The sequence below is a fragment of the Tamandua tetradactyla genome, chromosome 16, assembly GCF_023851605.1.
Source record: "Tamandua tetradactyla isolate mTamTet1 chromosome 16, mTamTet1.pri, whole genome shotgun sequence".
Lineage (NCBI taxonomy): Eukaryota > Metazoa > Chordata > Mammalia > Pilosa > Myrmecophagidae > Tamandua > Tamandua tetradactyla.
The window spans coordinates 72949198-72971583 of NC_135342.1; the positions used below are offsets into that span (position 1 = coordinate 72949198).

The window sequence follows — 22386 nt, forward strand, 5'->3', positions numbered from 1 at the left end:
GGGGGGCATAATTTAGCTTATCCCACCAGCCAAAGTTCACTAAGAACCAGCCTGTAGTCCCACAGAACCAGATTTATTGACCCACTGAAGCAAGGGAGTACACCTCGGAGAGGAGGGAAGCATCTTTTGTAGAGTTTGGGTCCCACTGAAGAATTCCAAAGAAGGTCTAAGGAAAGTGTGTTCTAGTTTGTTATCATCTCTGGAATTGAGACTGAGTCATTTGTTCCTTAAGCTTATGTCCAACTAGTGTTATGACAGAGCTTTCCTTGAAGGCTGGGGGCAGACAAACAAAAAGAAGGAGGAGAAGGAAAAGGGAAAAAAAAAGCAAGCACTATTCTCAGTTTTTGGGTGGTGCGATGGTGGCTCAATGGCAGAGTTCTCGCCTGCCATGCCGAAGACCTGGGTTCGATTCCTGGTGACCGCCCATACAAAAAATATACATATATTCATTCCCAGTCTTTGCATATTAACCTGTGAAAGGGCTCTCCTTCAGTGCTTTTCCTTACAATGAGTTTAGAGAATAGAATAGCTCCAGGCCAAAGCATAGGACTCTCCCTGATCCTTTTTGTGTATGTCTTGTCTTGGGTATGTGTCTCTAGGATTTTCACTATTTACAAGGATTCAAATGTCTCCTATTCCCTAGGAAATAGTCCCTTATAGTCCCTGGCACTGCATTGTATGTCCTACTGCCAACAATCCCTTGTCCCAGGAAGCTCTAACTTGACACCTATTCTATAGCATTTTGTAGGAGAGTTCTGTGAGCTTCCTCTATATGCAGGACAAGTTCTGGGACAGTGAACCTGTGACAAGTGTCCTGGTTCAGTCCCTCAGATGTACTTGCTCCCAGGATTGGCACAGGAATTACTTTGCTCCTCCAGAACTGGGACCAGGGATCTGTGCACGGTACCTGACTGCACATACAGAACAAGTACAGAGTGGAGGAGACACCAGCCAGGGGGCCCCAGAGATCCTATTGCTTTTAAGTGGCCTTTTTCGTGATTTGGTGCTTGCTCAGTTACTGCAGTCTTTTTATGGTTTTCGAGAGCTTTAAGAAAGATATTTCTGCCAGTTCTTGCTCGTTGTTCAAGGTTTCTGTGAGGGAACAGAGCTCTGAAGCTTCTCACTCTGCCATTTTTATCAGGGTGGGGTTACCCGCATATTTTGAAATTGGGTCCATCAAATTGGTGAGTGTGATGATTAGGTTTATGTGTCAACTTGGCCATGTAATGGTGCCCAGTTGTCCAGTCAAGCAAGCACCCGCCTGACCATTACTATGATGGCATTTTGTATACTTAAATCATCAGTAAGTTGATTGCATCTATGTTAGTTTGGAAGCTGCCAGAATGTGATATACCAGAACAGGAATGGCTTTTTAAAAGGGGAATTTAATAAATTACAAATTTACAGTTCTAAGGAAGTGCAAGTGTTCAAATTAAGGCACTAACAAGAAGTCACCTTCACTCAATAAAGGCTGATGGGTCAGGAACCCCTCTGTCAGCTGGGAGGTCACGTGGCTGGCATCTGCTGGTCCCTTGCTCCTCTTCTCCATTGCTTTCAGCCTCTGTTCTTGTAGGGATTCCTCACTTTGCTTCTCTGGGGCTGGCTTTCATCTCATGGCTTGGCTCTCTCCAGGTTGTGGCTTGCTAAACATCTCATGATAATGTCTGTTGGACCCTAAGTATCTCCAAATATTCATGTCTCTGTTTTCTGAAGTAACTGTTCTCCAGACTTCTACATCTGCTCTCTCTGTCAGCTCTGAGGCTTCTCTCATTTTTTGCTCTCTCCAAAATGTTTCCTCTTTTAAAGGGTTCCAGTAAACTAATCAAGACCCACCTGGAATGGAGGAAGTTATATCTCCATCTAATCAAAGGCCACACCCACAATTAGGTGTGTCAAATCTCTGTGGAGATAATCTAATCAAAAGTTTCCAACCTACAGTATTGAGTTAGAATTAAAAGAAACAGCTGTGGCCACAAAGATTGGACTAAAACATGTTTTTTTCTGGGGTACGTAATACTTTCAAACTAGCATAGCGTCTATGACTGATTACATCTACAATCAACAAGTAGAGTGTCTTCAGCAATCAGAGATATAATCCAATCAGGTGTAGGCTTTAAAAGGAGAAGTCAGAAGAGGGAATTTCAATCTCCACTTCAGCCAGCCAGACTCTCCTGGGGGCAGTCACTGAAGACCTTCAGTGGAGTTGCCATCTTGCGGCCTGCCCTATGGAATTTGGATATGTACATCCCCATAGTTGAGTGAGACACTTTCATACAATCTCATTTTCACAGATATCTCCTGGTGGTTCTGGCTCCCTATAGAACCCTGAATAATACAGTGAGTCACCCTCTAAACAAGGAATATGTCCATTAAGCTGCCAGTTCAAGGCCATGTGCCTAAGGTAATGCAGTCACAGCTGACGTTAGTATCAGGTTACCTAGTGATTCTCAGAGATGCAATCTGCAGAAACCAGAAGAAGGGAAATGAAGGCAATCTGAAATGCTGTGAGAATAAAGCATTTACACATTCAGTCATTTGGTCTTTTAGCAAACAACAGGGCATCTGGTGAATGAGACCTTCCTGACCACCTGGATTAAAGCAATCCCCTTAGGTTTTTCTTATATCAGAACCCTGCTCATTTCTGTATTGGTTTCTTAGAGCTGCTGTGAGAAAGTAGATTAAAACAAGAGAAATTTATTCTCTCATAGATCTGTAACCTAGAGAAGATGTCAGCAGGGTCACGCTACCTCCACAGGCCATAAGTAGAGGATCCTTCCTTGCCACTTCCAGCTTCTGGTGTTTGTTGGCAATTCTTGGTGTCCCTTGGCTTGTGTCTGTAGAACTCCAATCCCTGCCTCCATCATCACAAGGCCTTCTCTCTGTCCATATGTATCTGTCTGAATTTCCTTCTTCTTAGAAGGTTACCACTAATATTGAATTAGAGTTCACACTAATCCAGTATGACTACATCTTAACTAATTATATCTACAAAGCCCCTGTTTTAGTTTATAAACTGCCAGAATGCAATATGCCAGAAACAGAATGGTTTTTAAAAAGGGGAATTAATTAAGTTGAAAGTTCACAGTTTCTAAGGCTGTGAAAATGTCCAAATTAAGGCAAGGCTATGAAAATGTCCAAATTAAGGCATCCAGGGAAAGGTTCAAGAAGGCTAATGATGTTCAGGGTTTCTCTCTCAGCTGGAAAGGCATGTGGTGACATCTGCTAGCTTTCTCTCTAGGCCTCTTCAATGGCTTCCCTGGGACTCTGTCAGTTCTGGTGGCTCTACAGCTTTTCCCAAAATGGTTCCCTCTTAAAGGGCTCCAGTAAGCAACCCTACCTTGAAAGGTGTTTCCACATCTCCGTGGAAACCATCTAATCAAAAGTTACCACCCACAATTGGGTGGGTCATATCTCCATGGAAACAATAAAAAAGATTCTACCCAGCAAAATTAAATGAGGATTAAAGGACGTGGCTTTTCTGGGGGAAACTGGCACAGCCCCCATTTCCAAATAAAGTCACGTTCACAAACACTAGGGTTTTGGATTGAACATATCTTCTTTGGGGACACAATTCAATGCACAAAAATTTCCTTCATGGCACTTTTCACATGAAGGTGTTCATATGTTGATGTGTCTACCTTATTAGTGTCTCCTCTTAGGACTGCAAGCACCAAGAACCCAGGGATGGCATCTATCTGGTTCAGTCCCCTCCTTAGCACTGAACGTCAGTACTCAACAAATGCTAGCTGAATAAGCCAAGGAGAAAGGCAGTGGGATGGCTTCTGGAGACACGTGGAAGCTTTTGGTACCCCTGAGTTGCATTTCTCTAATGTGGTCTCACAGATGGGGGCTGCTGGGAGCCAGTAGCCTATAATTTTAAGTAAAACTCTTAATAAGGAGATGCTTATCTTTAAAATCTTTAACAAGTGAAGTGTCTATACTTCAGGCCCTGGAGCAAGGGCAAACTAGCTTTGGCTTATTTGAGAATCTGTCTGAAATAAATATGAGTGAGATCCATTAGGGGAGGGAGGTAGTTAGGGGAGGAAGGTATTACCCTAATGTATCTCCAAGACTTACTGGGAGTTTCCTGGGCAGACCAATGAGGGTTCAGTCAGGATAGGAAGATGCATTTTGGTCTCTTTGGCTAAGGGCTAGTAGTCACTTCTGGCTGGTTAGAGCCCAGTGGTGGGGACTTGGGCTGAAAGCATGAAGAGCAGTGGTTCTCAAATCTGAGCCTGTGTCAGAATTCCCTAAAGGTTGTTAAAACCCAGCTGCTACCTTCCCCATGTAGGTACTTGATTCCCAGAAATGTGAATCTCCCTGGTAACATGGGACAAGACTCCCACGGATGAGCCTCCCCTAGGCATTGTGGGATTGAAAAAGCCTTCTTGACTAAAAGAGGGAAAAGAAATGGAACAAAATAAAGTTTCAGTGGCTAAGAGATTTCAAATAGAGTTGAGAGGTCATTCTGGAGGTTATTCTTATGCATTATATAGATATTCCTTAGAATAGTTAGGAAATACTTGAAGCTGTTGAACTGTAACCTGGTAGATTTGATTCTTGATGATGACTATAACTATATAGCAGTTATCGTGTGACCGTGTAATTATGAAAACCTTGTGATTTTATCCAGTGTGTGGGCAGATTAGTAATAAAATAAAGACAAAAATAAATAAGTAATAGTGGGTGGATAAGGGGTATGGGATGTTTTGGGTGTTCTTTTTCCTTTTTCTTTTTTAGAGTGATGAAGATATTCTAAAATTGATTGTGATGATGAATGCACAACTATATGAGGGCTCTGCTCAAACGTCACATTTCCATAGAAGCTTCCCCTTATCAGCTATATTTAAATCTAGACCCCTGCCACCCAATCTCTCTCCCTTCCCTCCCTTCTTCATTGCTTCCATTTTACCACTTTTTAACCCTTGCTTATTTGGTCTACTTTCTGAATCCTCCACTAAAATTTCAATTCCATAAGGGTAGTGATTTGTGGTTATGTTATTCACTGTGGGACTCTCGGCACCAAAATGGTATCTGGAATGTAGTAGATACTCAATAAATATGGGCAGCGTGAATGAATGAATGAGCTCCGAGTGTGTACCAGGCACTGCACCAGGCACTGAGGTTATGAAGAGGAACAAGACAGACAAGTGCTGTTTCTTGGAGCTCAAATTCTAGGGAGAAAGATAGACAATAAAAAAATCAAATAGGTGATAAATAAGATTTCTCATAGTGCTATGTCTCAAAGTGATTTCCTATGAAGGAAATAAAGAGGGTGATGAAGGTATTAAAAATGGCAGGAGGGGTGGCGTGGTGGTCATTGGGGCTGTTTACTGAATGTTTTCGAACCTCTGCCTGCCAGGCATGTTGCACGATTGCATTTCTTTGGTGCCTTTGGGTGGGGAGCATCATGAAACTCATTCCATTGATGATTTGTCAGTAGAAGTGACATGTAATTTGTCATTGTGAAGCCCTCCAGAGTCTTTTTCTTTCAGCCTTGCCAATGGGCAACTAGCATCACATGAAAGACCGGCTGCGTTGTTATGCTGGGTCTCAGAATGAGGAAATGTGGGGCAGAGCCTTCAGCGGACTTCCGATGTTCATGGGCATAAGTGAGAAATAAATCTTTGTGGATATAAGCTGTTAAGATTTGGGGATGTTTGTTACCACAGCATAACCTCAAATATTCATACTATTCAAGGTGCTTAGAGAAAGTGTCTCTAATAAATTAATATTTGAACTGAGATGTGACTTGTGTAAAGGAACAAGTCACATGAAGAAGATCTAGGAAATAGAATTCCAGGCAGAAGGAACTGGTGCTGAAACACTGGGAATGGGAAACAGGTTGGTGTGTTCTAGAAACTGACAAGAAATCAAAGGCTACAGTGTAGTTAGTGATGGTGAGAATGCTACAAGGTAAGTCAGAGGGGCAAATAGGGACCCGGTCAATCAGAGCATATAAGCCAGAGCAAAAGCCTTGATTTTATCTGCTGCACAATGAGAAGCAATCTTAAGAAGGGCAGTGGCATGATCTGAATTATACTTTAATGGATCACTCTGCCAGCAGAAGAAACCAGACAAGAGATTGATGGTGGCCCAAGCCACCAGAGTGGAAGGGAGAAGAAATGGAGCGAAGTGGTCCCATTAGCTTTAAGATTTATTTTGCAGACAGAACCAATAGGACCTTCTGGTGGATTTGATATAGGGGGAATGGTTAGGTTTAGCTGTGGGGTAGTTAGAGTTGATAGCAGGGAGCACAGTGGCATCATTTCCTAACAGGGAAGGAAGGGGTGGAGCAGGCCTCCTGTAAACCTCTGCACAGTGTGGCCCTGGAGGGGTGGCCTTTCCCAGAGGCAGGCTGGAGCCAAGGACTCAGCATAGCTCCTGCCATGGCGCCGAAGAGTGCAGGATTCTCGTCCCCCAGGTTGCCTTCAGCTGCTAAGCACTGCCTCATCCTAAATAACAGTTGACATTTTTTATTGCCATTGGAGGTGTTTTAGTGTATAAAAGCTGCCAGAATGCAATATACCAGAAATGGAATGGCTTTTAAAAAGGGGAATTTATTAAGCTGCAAGTTTATAGTTCTAAGCTGTGAAAACGTCCAAATTGAGGCATCCAGAAAAAGATACCTTAACTCCAAAGAAAGAGCTGATGAAGTTTGGGGTTTCTCTCTCAAACTGGGAGGGCACATGGTGACATCTGCTAGCTTTCTCTCCTCATTTCCCCAGGGGCGTTTTCCTTTTGCATCTCCAAAGATCTCTGACTATGTGGGCTCTATTGGTTCTGAGCTTTTTTGTTTTCAAAATGGTTCCCTCCTAAAGGGCTCCAGTAAGCAACCCCACCTTGAATGGATGGACACACATCTCCATGGAAACCATCTAATCAAGTTACCACCCACAACTGGATGGGCCACATCTCCATGGAAACAATAAAAAAAGATCCCACCCAGCTATATTGAATGAGGACTAAAGAACTTGGCTTTTCTGGGGTACACAACAGATTCAAACCAGCACACATGGCCCAGCTTTCTCACATCAATTTAAAAATTTAGTTCTTTTGATTAGTCTAAGCTATTCTATTATATTATCTTGTATTACATTATACATTTCTCTTGATCTTTTCCTGCTTATTGAATATAAATATTCTAATTATGCTATAAAATATTTTTAAAGCCCTAAAAGCAGCCTGTAAATTCCTTTGCTCATATCTGTGATCAATTAAGATAATCTAGGTAAACCACTAATAATGCCTGACTCATGACAAATACTTAGTAAATACTCAAAATAAATGTTATTTATTGCTATTTTTGTTATTATATAAAAATATTTTGAATTGTTATTTGTAGCCTTAAAAGCTTTTGATATTCCCTTCACACCTAGGTTATGTTAGCGTTTGGATACAAAACTTTATATAATGAAAGCAGTTAAACATGTGTGCTAAAATCCAAGCTAGAAGAAGACAACATGGACTGTTGTTTTTATTTTTAAAAAACACACGATAAATTAGGGGCCTGTGGTATCTAAGATCACAGCAAGAAAAATGTAGACTACTCCAGGTAACATCAGTAAACCTTACTTAAGCAAAGAAGCAAGGGGAGGAGAGTTGAGGAAGGGCCAATTGTATAAAATGATGTAATGAAGGGTGAGACTTAACTGGCCTCAGTCATCTCCTGGGACAAGCTGAGTCTGAAATTGCAAGTTTAGGAAGCACAGTCTGGGCATCTCAATTTGAGAAAGTAGACACTGGCAATAGATTAATTCTTTGCCTTTATCCCTTAAGGACAGGGATGCTTCTGTGTCCTCTGGGGTTACCTGGTCCTAACAGGCATGATTCTTGATCAAGAAAATACTCTAAATTCCATTAGGATAGTATCAGTTGGCATGTCATGCTCACAGCTCTGGATGGGTCTTCTCTACTTGAAATACTGCAAAATAAAGTTGATCTTGCTCTTGGAAATTGGCTTTCTCTCAATTCCCAGGCCCTTTTCTAGTTTATATTATCTATAAGTATAAACCCTGCAGAGATTCACAAGACTATTAGGTGCTAAATACCTGCATGCCCACTCCCACTCAGCGGGATAAAACACCCTCTCCTGTGAGTGTGCCATATCCCAAACTACTTTCAAAAATGCTAGGTCCTAATTTAGAGCAATCTTATTCCCAAATTTCCCCCATGATTTTTATCCCCAACTGAGTCAGCTCCCCACTCCTGTTATTTAAGACATTTGTCCCCAGGTGAAGTACCATCATTCCCCCATTTCCAACCATTTTCCACTTCTGAAATTCAGGTATTACTAAGAAAGATGGGAGAGATCTTCAAGGAGCTTTCTACTGCAAAATTTATTTTTTTACTTGGTAAATTTAAAGAACAGTACTCCGCTATGAAAAATAAATGAAATATGGTTAATGTTTTTAAAGTAATTCAGTTTTATAGCTCTAAAAAAACCCTTTTGATATTTATTTTACTTACTGTATAATCTCACTTTTAGACTTCTGAAAATAAGACCACTAATATTTAAATTACAATGAAGGTAAGTATGTGCATCAACTTTTTAACTGCAATGAGTTATTGAGTAGATATCTTGATGACTTAATTGCCATCTAAGTGACTCTGAAAAAAACATGAATATTTTTAAAGCAAACAGTGCTTTTTCCCATGGCCGCACATGGTACTTTTGATGCCAATATTTCTTCAAATGACCTCCTGTTACTGGCCTCTCAGTGCACAGTAAGAGTATGTAGAGGAACTTCTTGGATGCCTACCCTAGAAAACGTTTCTCCCCTCCTCATCTGAGCATCACACTATCAGATACACACCTGGCTTCTTCCTTGCTATGGCAGCCATGATTGGTTCACATGTCAGATGTGCTTTAGGTGGAACTGAACCCCTCCCTGGCCCGTCAGAATTGCATTCCCCTTGCCAGAGATTGGTTCAAGGGCAGGCATGTGACCTGTCCTGGAGGATTTCCTTAATTCTTAAACAGGGAGACAAGAAAGGGATGCTCCACTTCTCTACCTCTGTATGTCATCTTCTCACTTCAGGCCTGTGGCAGTCATCTGGAACCAGGAATGGAGTCAGCCCAAGAGGACACGCCAAAGTCCTAAGGAGAACAGTGACTGGAAAGTTAAAAAGAAATGTGTCCTTGCATTAATCAGCCCTGAAAGCACTCAAGAGTTCTGAAATTCTGGTTATGTAATATGTTTCCGTCATCATTGTACAAGCCACTTCCAGTTGGGATTCATCACTTGCATCTGAGAGCACACTAGGTGATGAGTGTCTGCATGTCTCTTTGGGGAGCAGTCGTTCACTCAAGTACTTCCTGAGCACCTGTTTTTTCCCAGCCTCAGGCTAAAGACACAGCAATGACTAAGACACAGTCCCTGCCTGATGTTATCAGTAGTCTATTGGGTGAAGCAGAACTCAAATACAAACTACAATTTCAAATAATTATTTAACAAGAATAAAGACAAAAGCTAAAAGGAGACATTGAAGGTGTTAACTCAGCTGTAACAGAGGGGAGGGTCTGGGACAGCTTTCTAGAGACTGATATTTATGCTGGGCTCTGAGAGACTAGTCTTGACTGGGCTTAGATCTTAACCGGGACAAGGAGGAATGGGGAGAAATTTGGTCAAAGGGAACAGCCTGGATGAAGGTATTTAGATGGGAAGAAAGCACTGTGGGTAGAGGGCAAAGGGCAAGTGTCAAGCAGCAGCCCCTGATTTTGGAGAGGGCAGAAGGAGAAGCCAGATCATGCAGGCCAATGCAGGCTGCATTTGAGATTTCAGTCTCACCCCTGTGCTCCTCCTTGTGGCTCACGCTACTTGGAGTTGATCACACAAAGTGGAGAGTCCTTGACTTACTGAGGACAAATCAGACACTGATTAATCCAGAATGGACAGGGAATTAGAGGATCCATGGTATAAGGGGATGAAGACCGATTCTTTTTCACAGTACCCTATTGAAATGTGCCATGCCCCCTGTTCAGAAAAAGCATGCTATTCCGTGTCTGGGCATGAGGACATTTGGCACACACAGGAGAGTCAGGCTACATGCATTAACGTACCATCTCGTCAGGTCATCTTGCTTCTCAACAGGGGAGCATGTATATTGCTAAGAAGCACTTGGCTGCAGGAAGTATTGTAGACATCAAAAAGTGGCCCCACCTAGCCTGGACACATCCCAGAGTATATTAAACAGATAATCAAAAAGTATTGGCAAAGTCCCTTGAGGGATAGGAGAAAAATTATGGAACTATTAAACTTTGCAACAGGGGAAACCCTTGATACTGTGTCAAACCTTAGGGACATCCAAATCAACAGGTCAAGACCCTGATCTTGAAGCTTGCTGTTGTGCAGTTTATATATACAGTGGAGAAACAGCCTACTTACAGGTATGCCTAAATTCTGGAGGACCTCTTTTGTTACTCAGATGTGGCCTCTCTCTCTCTAAGCCCAACTCTGTAAGTGAAATCATTGCTCTCCCCCCTACCTGGGACAGGACATCCAGGGGTGAAAATCTCCCTGGTGGCGTGGGAGATGACTCCCAGGGATGTGTGTGGCCCTGGCACCATGGGATCAACAATGCCATCCTGACCAAAAGTGGGGTGGGGGTGGGGGTGGGGGCGCGGGGAAGAAGTATAACAAATAAGGTATCAGTGGCTGAGATAGTTCAAATAGAGTCAAGAGGCTACTCTGGAGGTCATTCTTATGCAAACTGTAGTTAGACATTGCTACTATCATAACTTGCCAAACCCAACCAAAACCATTCCTGCCAATGCTAAAGAACATCTAGGGCAATATATAAGATTCTGCAACAATTCCATGCACTAGGATAACTTTCTAGAACCTACAACTTCTAGATGGGTACCTGGACCAGATAAATCCTGAAAGGCAGAGGGGCCAGTGTTTCCAGAACACCAACTGCTTGCATCCCCCTACTCCACAATTATCAACAGCCCCCTCCAACATGAAAAAGTTAGAAAGACCACAGCCTAAGTACCTCTGAAGAGTGAGAGAAAGATCAAAGGTGAAGTAATACAGAGAATGTAGGGATTAACAAATGAGTATGACTGCTGAATCATTCTATTGATATTTCTTTTAGTCTCTAGTGCCTTAGAGTGGCTAGAAATAAAAACCTAAAATTGTGGAATTGTAACCCATACCAAACTCTGAAATCTGCTCTACAACTAATTGTTGCAATGTACTTTGAAATTTATTGCTTTTTCTGTATGTGTTATTTTTCACACAAAAAAAAAAAGAGAGAAGGAAAAGTATAACAGAGAAGATAAGACTTAACAAATGAGTATGACTGCTGAATCAATTTATTAATATTTCTTTTGGTCTCCAGTGTCTTGGAGCAGCTAGAAGAAAAAATGAAAAATCTTGGAACTGTAACCCATACCAAACTTTAAAATCTGTAGTATATCTACTTGTTAAAATGTACTTGGAAATTTATTGCTTTTTTGTATATATGTTGTTTTTCACAGTAAAAAAAATGTTAAACAAACAAAAACAAAAACAAGTTGGCTCATTCCACTCAGTGCATACCTCTCCCTTGGACACATCTGCATTAAATTCTCTAACCTGCACGATCTCCTTTTAATAAACTTCTCTTTTTAATAAAATAAATAAATAAATAAAAATTTAAAAATAAAAATTAAATTAAATTAAAAAGTGACCCCATGTAATATGTACTGACTAGTTAACGAGATTGAACTTAAATGTATGAGAATGGATGGGGTGAAGGTAGTTCATTAATGAATTTATGAGTCATAGTGCCATATTGAAGGTAAATGTGGCTAAAAGGGGTTGTTTAGCGCCATGTACCTCACCAATTAGCACTACAAATAGAAATAAGTTCTTGCATGAACTACTTCAAAAGTAGGACACTTGTACAAAGAGTTTATAATAGAAGGGTGTATGGAAATACTACTTATTGCATGCTATGGTCTATAGTTAGTGGGAATACATTACTAGTACCACAACAATATGAGAGGTAAATAATTGGGAACAGGGGACAAAAATCAAGGGGAGTTTGGGATTTTTCTCTTTGGTGTGGGTGTGTCCATCTGCTATTTTTCTCTTTGAAGCAATGAAAATTGTCTAAAATTTAGAGTGATGATGATTTTAGAACTCAGGGAGGATGCTGTGAAACATTGCTTATTTTGGATAGATATATGTGATATGAATATATCTCAACAAATCTATAGATTCAAAATAAATAAACAGAAAGATCCAAGTGCTAGAGAAAATGTGCAAAGAGAAGTGTACCTATTCAATGTCGGTAGGGTAGCAGAATGGGGCACCCCCTCTGAAGGATAATGTAGTGGTTCCACAGGAGGCTAAATATGGTGTTGCCATATGATTAGGCAATCTCGTTACTAGGGATATACTTGAAAGAACTGAGGGCAGGGATGTGAATAGATATTTGCACACTGGTGTTTATGGCAACATTATTCATGCTACCCAATAAATGGGGGTGGCTGAAGGGTACATCGATTGAAGAGCAGAAGGGCGAACTGTGGCATTTACATATGGGAATGAAGTCATGAGGCATGCAGTGACGTGAAATGAACCTTGAGAACATTATGTTGGGCAAAATAAGCCAGAAACGAAAGGACAAATATTGTATGGTCTCTTTTAGAAAATGCTTATAAGAAAATTGGGGCCTAGACTGTAAACTCGTACAGCAGCCACATTTATTCCTGGGCTATGTTATTTCTAAATTCTGAGATGCTGTGCTATATGTGTATAACCTAGTATTTACTTCAACTTTGGGTGTCTGTGTGATACCTAAGACTCAAGCTGGAGATTTGCAGCTCTGAAAATCAGCATTCCTACATAGAACAACGGTTAAAGAAGCTGAAAAAGAGATCAAGCTTCAAGTAGAGATCAGAATGAAGCTGATCTGGTTGGGACTAAGGTAAATCAGAACACAGGGTAAAAGATGATATTGTCTGTATTTTAGAACTTTACCTACTATGTGAGACCAAAGGAAGAGAGGTTTATTTTGTCCAAAACCTAAATTTTCTGTAGCACACAATCTAACGTAACCTGACTGGCTGGTTCAATTAACCTAAATACATGAGCCTAGAATTGAGAATGAGATCTTGCAATTCTATATAGCTTAATGTAATACCTGGATACATTCCAGAGTATCTTTGGCAGATAATCAAAAAGTATTGCAAAGTCCCTTGAGAGAGTGGAGAATAAAATATGGAACTATTAAACTTTCCTATGGGAAATCGCTCAAACATTAGGGACTCCCAAGTCAATAGGCCAAGCCCTTGATCTTGAGGCTTGCTCTTACAAAATTTATATGTTTAATGGAGAAGTTATGCCTATCTATAATAATGCCTAAAAGTTACTTCCAGAGAAAATTTTGTTGCTCAAATGTGGCCTCTAAGCCCAACTCTGCAGTTAAAATCATTACCCTCTCCCCTACGTGTGACATGATGTCCAGCGGTATAAGTCTCCTTGGCAATGTGGGACATGACTCCCAGGGATGAGCCTGGCCCAGGCACCATGGGTTCAACAATGCCCACCTGACCAAAAGGGGGAAAAGAAATGCAACAAATAAGGTATCAGTGGTTAAGAGATTTCAAATAGAGTCGAGAGGCTATTCATATGCAATCTTCTTTAGATATTGCTAATTGCCATAGCATGCCAAGCCCCAATCAACAGTATTCCTGTAAACCCTGAAGAATACCCTGGGCTCTATTTGAGGCTCTATAAAAGTTTCACTCATTAAGTTTATTTTTCAGAAAGATATAACCTCTAGAGTGTTTCTAGGCCAGATAAACCCTGAAACCCAGAGTTACCACTCTTTCCAAGAGCATCAACCAGTTGCATCCCACTACCCCATAATGTCAACACCCCTTATTGACATGAAGAAAGAAATCCCTAAAGATTGCAAGAAAGATCAAAGGAGGAGGAGTTGTATCAGAGAAGATAAGATTTAACAAATAGGTAAGGCTGCTGAATCATTATTGATATTTCTTTTAGTCTCCTAATGTCTTAGAGCAGCTAGAAGAAAACACCTGAAATGGTGAAACACATACTTTTAAATGTGTTCTAAAACTGCTTGGTGAAATGTACTTTGAAACTGATCACTTTTTTGTATATGTGTTATATTTCACAATAAAAAATGTTAAAAAAAAAAAAAGTAGCACAAACAAGAAGGACATTGATTGATAACTGTGACCCAACAATGCTGTTGAGGACCAAAATTCATTTCTGTTCATCTGTTCTGCCAGCTTAGGTGTGTCAGCAGTGTCTCCATCATGCTCCCTAGATGGCTGCCTCAGTCCCAAGCTTCACATCTTGCCTGAGAGGGTAGACTGTAGGGTCTCTTTTCCAATGCCTGTCTCTTTTCAGGCTGGAAGATCTTCCCAGAAGCTCTCACCATTTGGGACCTGCCAAAGAGGTTCTTGGATAGATTGAACCATTCCCAATGTACTTTGCCTTGATTGGGCCAATGGTGATATGACACTTTTGAATTTGACCATAGACATTTTCTTTGTTATTATGAACCCTTCGCAAAACAATATTTTAAAGGATTACTCAACCGTTTCACTCTCCTCTTCCACCAATTGTGAGAAATTTTGTTAAGTTCCTGAGTTGTTGTTAAAATCATGCCGGGAAGGTATTTTTGTCAACCTGTACAATGGACTTCCTGGAGCAGAGACCCAGGCTGGGAACTCTCTTGCCCTCTCCTTGCCTGTCATGAGAACCATCCTCCACCCAGCATCCACCACCTCCAAGATGGTCATAGAAACTGTGGGAGGGATGTGGCAGTGCCTTGTGTCCACTGCACCCAGAGGCTGTTTGAGATCAAGTTCTCCCACTGGTGGGTCACTGCCACCTACATCCAGGAGGAGGGCAGGCTGGTCCCCGTGAAGGGAGAAGCAGCCCAAGGGCTCAGCTTTGGTCCAGATGAGCTGGTCTTAGAGTGGAATGCTCTCCTGAGCAGAGAGGGTGAGCAAGGACAGAGGTGGGACAAGTAGGACCAAGGGGCTGACTATCTTCCTGGGTAGATTATAAATCTCTGAAGGGCACTGATCATGTCTTCAGAGGCAGTAGGCCCTCATGGTTATGATTTGGGGTACCAGAATTTTGCCACTTACTACCAGCTACTTAGTACTCAACCTCTCTCAGCCTCAGTGTTCTCAGCTGTATAATGGGGATCTTAATAGTATTTCCTCATAGGCTTGTTGCGAGATTCAACTAGTTAAAATATTGAAAGTACTTATTTTGAATTGTGCATATAGTAAGAACTGAATAATACCCACTTTTGTCTTCCCTCTCTTTCGTGCAGTAGTTTTTCTGTACATGGTACAATAATTTCTTAAGGATTTTAAATTGATGCTGGCACTGAAAAGAAGTTTAATCACTAGAGCTAATTCAGATGGCACTATAGAGACAATCTAGGTTCAAAGCCAAATTCCACCACTTCCAATCTATTATAAGCTAGGAAAGTTACCTTCATAAATATTCGACTTCATAAATATTAAATAACCCACATAAAGTTTTTAGCATGGTGTCTCCAGCATAGTAATAATTGCCAACGGCTATCTTAGGTTCACTCTGTGTCAGGCTCTGTTTAAGCAGTTGATAGGCATTATTTCATCTAATCTTACCATACCCCCAGAGGGCAGGCACTGACATTATCCCCATTTTCTCAGTGTGGCAAAGAAGATATAAGGAGGTTACCCAAGGGTGTGGTGAAAGTGGAACTTCTGTGCATTGCTGGTGGGAATGCACAATGGTACAACTGCTGTGGAAAAGAGTTTGGTAGTTCCTTTAAAAGTTGAATATATAAATACTATATGACCTGGCAATTCTACTCCTAGGTATTTACCCAAAAGAACTGAAAGCAATAATTCATACAGATACTTGTATACTAATGTTCACAGCAGTGTTATTCACAACAGCCAAAAGGTAGAAATGACCTGAGTGTCCATCATGAGATGAAGAGATAAAATGTGGCCTATCCATATAACGGAATATTTTTAAGTTAACAAAAGATATCAAATGCTAGTGTTAGCTGCAGCATGGATGAGCCTTGAAGGTATCATGTCGAGTGAAAGAAGCCAGACACGAAAGGATAAGTATTATATGATTACACTTAAATGAATTATCTAGAACAAGCAAATTCATAGGGACAGAAAGCAGATTAGAGGTTACAAGGAGAAGGGAGGAATGAGAAATGGGAACAGAGATTCTATTTGGGGTGATACAAATTTTATAGATTGTGTAGATTTTTGTACAGTATTGTGAATGTAATTAATGCCATTGAATTGTACAATTAAAATGATTAAAAAAGGCAAATCCATGTTATGTATATTTTACCACAATAAATTTTTAAAGAAGAAGAAGAAGGAGGGGGCCACCCAGCTAACGGCAGAGCAGGATTTGCACACAGGCATTAAGCAGCCACTATGTGTGGGGATCCAGGGCCCTGGGTTCCGCTCCATATGGAGAGCAGGTCATTGCATGTGCCTGCCTACATGACTGGGACAGACATTAAAGGTCATCAGACCTCCTCAGGGGGGATAGAGTGTCCACATGGTATCATAAATTAGGCATTGAAACTCCCCTCCCTTAATCACTACTGATAACAAACTCTTGGGTCATGAGATCCTGCTGAAACCCTGTACTCCCAAACCCTTATTACACCCTATAAAATTTCCTTGTCCTAAACCCTTGCACTCCCCCTGCCCACTTTGCAGAGCATTAACTTCCGTTTTCCATGGCTGACTGCCACCGTGAAAGAGCCTCTCCTGTTGGTAAGTCCTAACTAAAAAAATTCATGTCTAATTCTGTGCCTAATGGTCATTTGGTCTTCGGGCTTCCTTGACCCAAGCCTTCCAAGAGCTGGGTTGGAACACTATATTATGCTGCATCCAGCTGGATTGTAGGACTGTTTTTTGTTTGTTTGTTTTGCAGTCATCACAGACGCATAAAGCACCAGGGACTAAGGACAGGGCAGAGAAGAAAAGAGTTCTTTTAGAGCATAAAAGAGCAATATTTGGAGCTTGGAAGAGGAAGGAAATAAATTATCCTCATGTTTTTAGCTGAAGATGTGGAGGTTGGAGAAGTAAAGAGTCTGCCCAAGCACCCAGAGTAAATAGGCAAAATGAAGGTCCAAGCCTTCCAGCCCTCTGAAAGTTTCAAATTCCAGACACAGGAGGTCATGAACTGCCTCCCCCTCCCCCTCCACGTCATCACCCACCATCACACGCATGCTTGCACACACATGCACACACACAGAGCAGAAAGAAACATTGCTAATATGTTTCTCTGACCTTTGCAAAAATTCTATCAGAATTCTGAAGACCTATTCCCTATGGGGGAATGAGAGGGCAGGGGTTGACTTTTTGCCTATGAGCCATTTGATTCTGGAAGGTCAACAAAATATGCTCTGTTGCCTAGAATTGCTAAACCGGCTGCTTAAATCCCCAGTCAGTACAAATACTGTCTCTTTGTTGAAGAAAAATAATGAAAAATGTGTATTGATTTAAAATATCACAGTTACAGGATACCTACAGGGTGTAGGTCCTTTATTTTTCCACAAATTGCAATTTAGTGTGGCCTTTAGATATGAGTACCAGAGAAAACATTTGAAATATACAGTGATAATAGTGTTAATGAGAAAGCCCTAATACTGACTGTCATTTATTGTGTACTTGCCCTGCGCTAGACATTATACTAGGGATTTTCTATTCATTATACTACTTAATTTTCTCAAAAGCCTTATTAGGTTGAACTTCTCATTAAGGAAAATAGACTAGAAACATATATACATAGCCTCTCTGGGAAGCCCATTAAAACGAAAAAAAGCAGTACACTATTTTGTTTTGCTTTGGTAAATAATATATATAAAGAAAAAAGGGCAGAAGAGAAGATGATAGGAAGAACATGTTAGAATCTGGAAAGCAGAAGAAGCATGTTTGGTGTATCTTTTGGGTTAGGTTTGGTTTAAGTGGCAGAAAACCTAATTTAATTGAATAAAAGACATGAGGTTTATTTGTGTCATATGAATATGGAGTTTGGGAATAAGGAGAGTGAAAGTTACATAAAGTTGTCAGGCACCTACGTTCTTTCCAGCTTTCTTTGCCTCCCTGAGGTGTGATCCTTATCTCATAGCCCGAGAGGGCTGCTTGAGCTCCATTCATCACACTCATTTCCTAGCTGGCAGTTAGGAGAAAGGTAGGGAGAGAGAGGTGCATGCCCCTCCCTTTAAAGTACTTCTCTGTAACTGAGAAATTAGGATTTAAGGGATGATTTTGGTTGCTGAAACATTATATAGATATTGCTTTTTGTTTTCAAGCTTATTGGAGTAGACAGAGGGAAATACCTGAAAGCTTTGAACTGTAATCCTGATCTCTGATGAAGATTGTGTAGCCTTTATCTTGTGCCCTTGTGATTGTGAAATCCTAAGACTGACCCTCCCTTGTACCTATTTTATCTGGTTTTTCAACTTTGGAGTCTTGTGATCACTAAAGACTGCTCCTAATGCTTATTAATGAAGGGCTTTGGAACTAACCCACCACAATCACAAAGTTACCTTGATAACCAAAGCTGGATCTAACCAAAATGGGCCTGCCTGGCATGTGCAGTAGCTTAATCTTTAACCTGTAAGCCACCTACACCTCGATATAATACTAAAAATCACACCCATCATCATATTATGGCCCCCATTTTCTTGCATATATTCTGTGACTAAGCATGTAATCAACCTGCAAATGCTCAATAATAAGATCACCTCTAATTGCATCATCTGGGGCCAATGTGCTCATTATCCTAAAACCTGCCCATCTTTTAATGCTATAAAACTATCAGAATTGCTGCAGTTTGGGGAGACAGATTTTTGGCCCCAGAGGCCATCTGATCTCCTGCTATGCACCTAGTAATAAACTTTTTCTCTTTCTGAAAGCCTGATGTCTCAGGAATTGGTCATTTGAGTGTTTCAGGCATGAGAATCCATTGTCTTTCTCCGGTAACACTTCTATTTAATGAATTTAGACTTTTATAATCACATGTCTTTTACCCAACAATCAATCGGTACTAGGAATGGATGCTATCCAAGCTTAGCCCTCTATTTTAATATCTATCTTCATAATTAACCAGAGTCTAGAAAACTGACATTTGTTAAGCAAGTGCTGTACTGGAAATCACCTATGCTTTGGAGTTTGAAACGTAGCACCGCGCTAAGCACTTACTAGAAATGCTAGCACCAGGTAGGAAAAATTGTGGCCATGTAATTTTATCTCTTTTAGTCTTGATGAGCTCACCAGCATAATGGGGGAAATGGATTTGTGCATTTAGTTTAAAGATTTTTGTTTTAAAGAATACATTATTCATCCACAAATTACAAAGTGTAATTAGTGAAAGACACTTCCTCCCATTTGCTTGCTACTGCTAGTCTGGATTGTTCTTTAAGACCTCCCCAGAAGCCACAAAATTGTTTTATGTCCTCAAGGAAACATTGTTATGTAAGAGAGTGGCGGCTTAGAGCGGCATTTTAAGTGGCTCACTCTGATAGGCTAGGGATGTTAGGAAGAGTAAGTTATTCTTTACTTTCTAAATGAATTGACCATAAACCTGCTGGAAGATCCCTCTAGTGCAAATAAAACACAATTCCTTTGGTCGAAAAGTTCAGATTTCTCAGGCAAAACATGGGAGGCAGTAAAGCAAGGTGGTTAAAAGCCCAGTACTGTTATCAGACAAAGGCCATGGATTCTTTCGCTTGACATGTTCGATAATCAATTCCTGAGATTCTGGGTTTTCAAAGAGAGAGTTTATTACTAGGTGTGTCGTAGGAAAACAGATGACCTAGAAGCCCAAAATCTGTCTCCCTGAACTGCAGTAATCCTGATACTTTCATAGAGAAAAAAGATGGGCAGGGTTTAGAATAATGAGCGCAGTGGCCCCAGATGATGTAAGTAGAGGTGATCTAATTATAGCATAGTCTAGATTGATTACATGCTTTGTCACAGGTAAGAAAATGGCAGAATATTATAATGAGATATAGATGATGTTTTAGTTTGCTGGAATGCAATGTACCAAAACTGGAATAGCTTTTTAAAAGGGGAATTTAATAAACTGCAAGTTTACAGTTCTAAGCCATGAAAAATGTCCAAACTAAGGCATCCAAGGAAAGACACCTTAATTCAAGAAAGGCCACCGGGTCAAGAACACCTGTATTAGCTAGGAAGTTGCGTGGCTGGCATCTGCTGGTCCCTTGCTCCTGAACTCCAGTTGCTTTCAGCCTCTGTTCCTATGGGGGCTCCTCACTTTGCTTCTCCAGGGCTGGCTTTCATTTCTTGGCTTCTCTTGACTGTCTCTAGGTTCTGGCTTGCTTAATATTGCATGGCAAGGTCTGCCTGGCTCCAAGCATCTCCAAACATCTGTGTCTCTGTTCTTTAAGTGCTGCATCTGTGTCAGCTCTGCTCTGAAGTTTCTCTCTCAGCTCTGTTGTTTCTGTCATTTCTGACTCTCTCCAAAATGTTTCCTCTGTTAAAAGGATTCCAATAAACTAACTGTGCTGGTTTGAAAGGATTTATGTTCCCTAGAAAAGCCATGGTTTAATCCTCATCCAATCTTGTGGAAACAGTCGTTTCTTTTAAGCCCTATCCAGCACTATATGTTGGGAACTTGATTAGGTTATAGCCACAGAGGTATGGCTCTGCCCATTCCAGGTGGGTCATGATTAGTTTGCTGGAATCCTTTAAAAGAGGAATCATTTTGGAGAGAACTGCATGACACAAGAAGCCTGGAGAGAAAGCTAGCAGATGTCGCCATTTTCACCATGTGACTTTCCAGTTGAGAGAGAAACCCTGAAGTTCATCAGTTTTTCTTGAGTGAAGGAAACCTCTTGTTGGTGCCTTAATTTGGAAATTTCTGTAGAATTGCTTTAATTTGAACATTTCCACAGACTTAGAACTGCAACTAGCAACTTATTAAATTCCCCTTTTTAGAAGCCATTCTGTATCTGGTATATTGCATTCCAGCAGCAAGCAAACTAGAACGTTAACCAAGACCCACCTGGAGTGGATGGAATCACATCTCCATCTAATCAAAGGTCACACCCACAATTGGGTGTGTCACATCTCCGTGGTGATAAGTGAATCAAATTTCCAACCTATAGCACTGAATCAGGATTAAAATATGGCTTTTCTAGGATACATAATACTTTCAAACTGGCACACATGATTTGTAGGTTAAAGTCTAAGCTACTGCTCATGTCAGGTGGGTCCATTTTGATTAGGTTCAGTCTTGGTTAAAAAGATTTCCTTGGACTTGGGTTGGGTTAGTTCTGAATTGACCCAAGTCCTTTAATAAACATCAGGAGCTGTCTTTAGTGATTCCAGACTCTGAAGTTGAAAAAAACTGGATAACTGGATACAAATGAAGGTTAGTCATAAGGTTTTTACAGTCACAGGGGCAGAAGATAAGGGCTATGCAATCATTATCAGAGATCAAGGATTACAGTTTAGAGATTTCAGGAATTTCTGTCTCCCTACTCTAATATACCACAAAGCAAAAAGGAATATCTATAGAATGATTCAGTAATCAAAAGCATCCCTTAGATCTTGATTTCTCAGTTACAGTACTGACTTTTGAATTGAGATAACTGGGATTGAGGCTTTGTTCCATCTTTGCTGCATTTGCTGAACTGAGCCTCAGTTATCTCTTCTGTAGAGTGGGGCTAATAACACCCACTTCTACATATTTGTTATAATGGCTGTATGTGATAATGCATATAATGCATGTGTTCTAGTTTGCTAGCTGGCAGAATACAATATACCAGAAACGGAATGGCTTTTAAAAGGGAGAATTTAATGAGTTGCAAGTTTACAGTTCTAAGGCCAAGAAAATGTCCCAATTACAACAAGTCTTTAGAAATGTCCAATCAAAGGTATCCAGGGAAAGATACCTTGGTTCAAGAAGGCATCAGGGTCTCTCTCTCAAGAGAGAAGGCACATAGCAAACACAGTCAGGGCTTCTCTCTCAGCTGGAAGGGCATATGGCAAACATGTCATCCACCTGCTAGCTTACTCTCCTGGCTTCCTGTTTCATGAAGCTCCCTGGGAGGCATTTTCCTTCTTCATCTCCAAAGGTCACTGGCTGGTGGACTCTGCTTCTTGTGGCTCTGTTGTTCTACTCTCTCTGAATCTCTCATTCTCCAAAATATTTCCTCTTTTATAGGACTCCAATAAACCAATCAAGACCCACCCAAAAGGGTGGAGACATGTCATCCCCTAATCCAGTTTAACAACAATTCTTGACTAAATCACATCATCCAGGGAGACGATCTGATTACAGTTTCAAACATACAGTATTGAATAGGAATTATTCTACCTTTATGAAATGATATTTTGAT

At 40.8% G+C, this 22386-nt stretch overlaps 1 long non-coding RNA gene across 1 annotated transcript in view; it reads left to right on the plus strand.

Annotated features, from left to right (window-relative positions):
* The window catches only part of LOC143659799 (uncharacterized), a 34808-nt gene extending 25180 nt beyond the window's left edge, over positions 1 to 9628 (plus strand). Inside the window, exon 3 of the long non-coding RNA XR_013163752.1 lies at positions 9042 to 9628. This is a non-coding gene — a long non-coding RNA (uncharacterized LOC143659799). The remainder of the gene's footprint in view (positions 1 to 9041) is intronic.
* The last annotated feature ends 12758 nt before the right edge of the window (positions 9629 to 22386 follow it).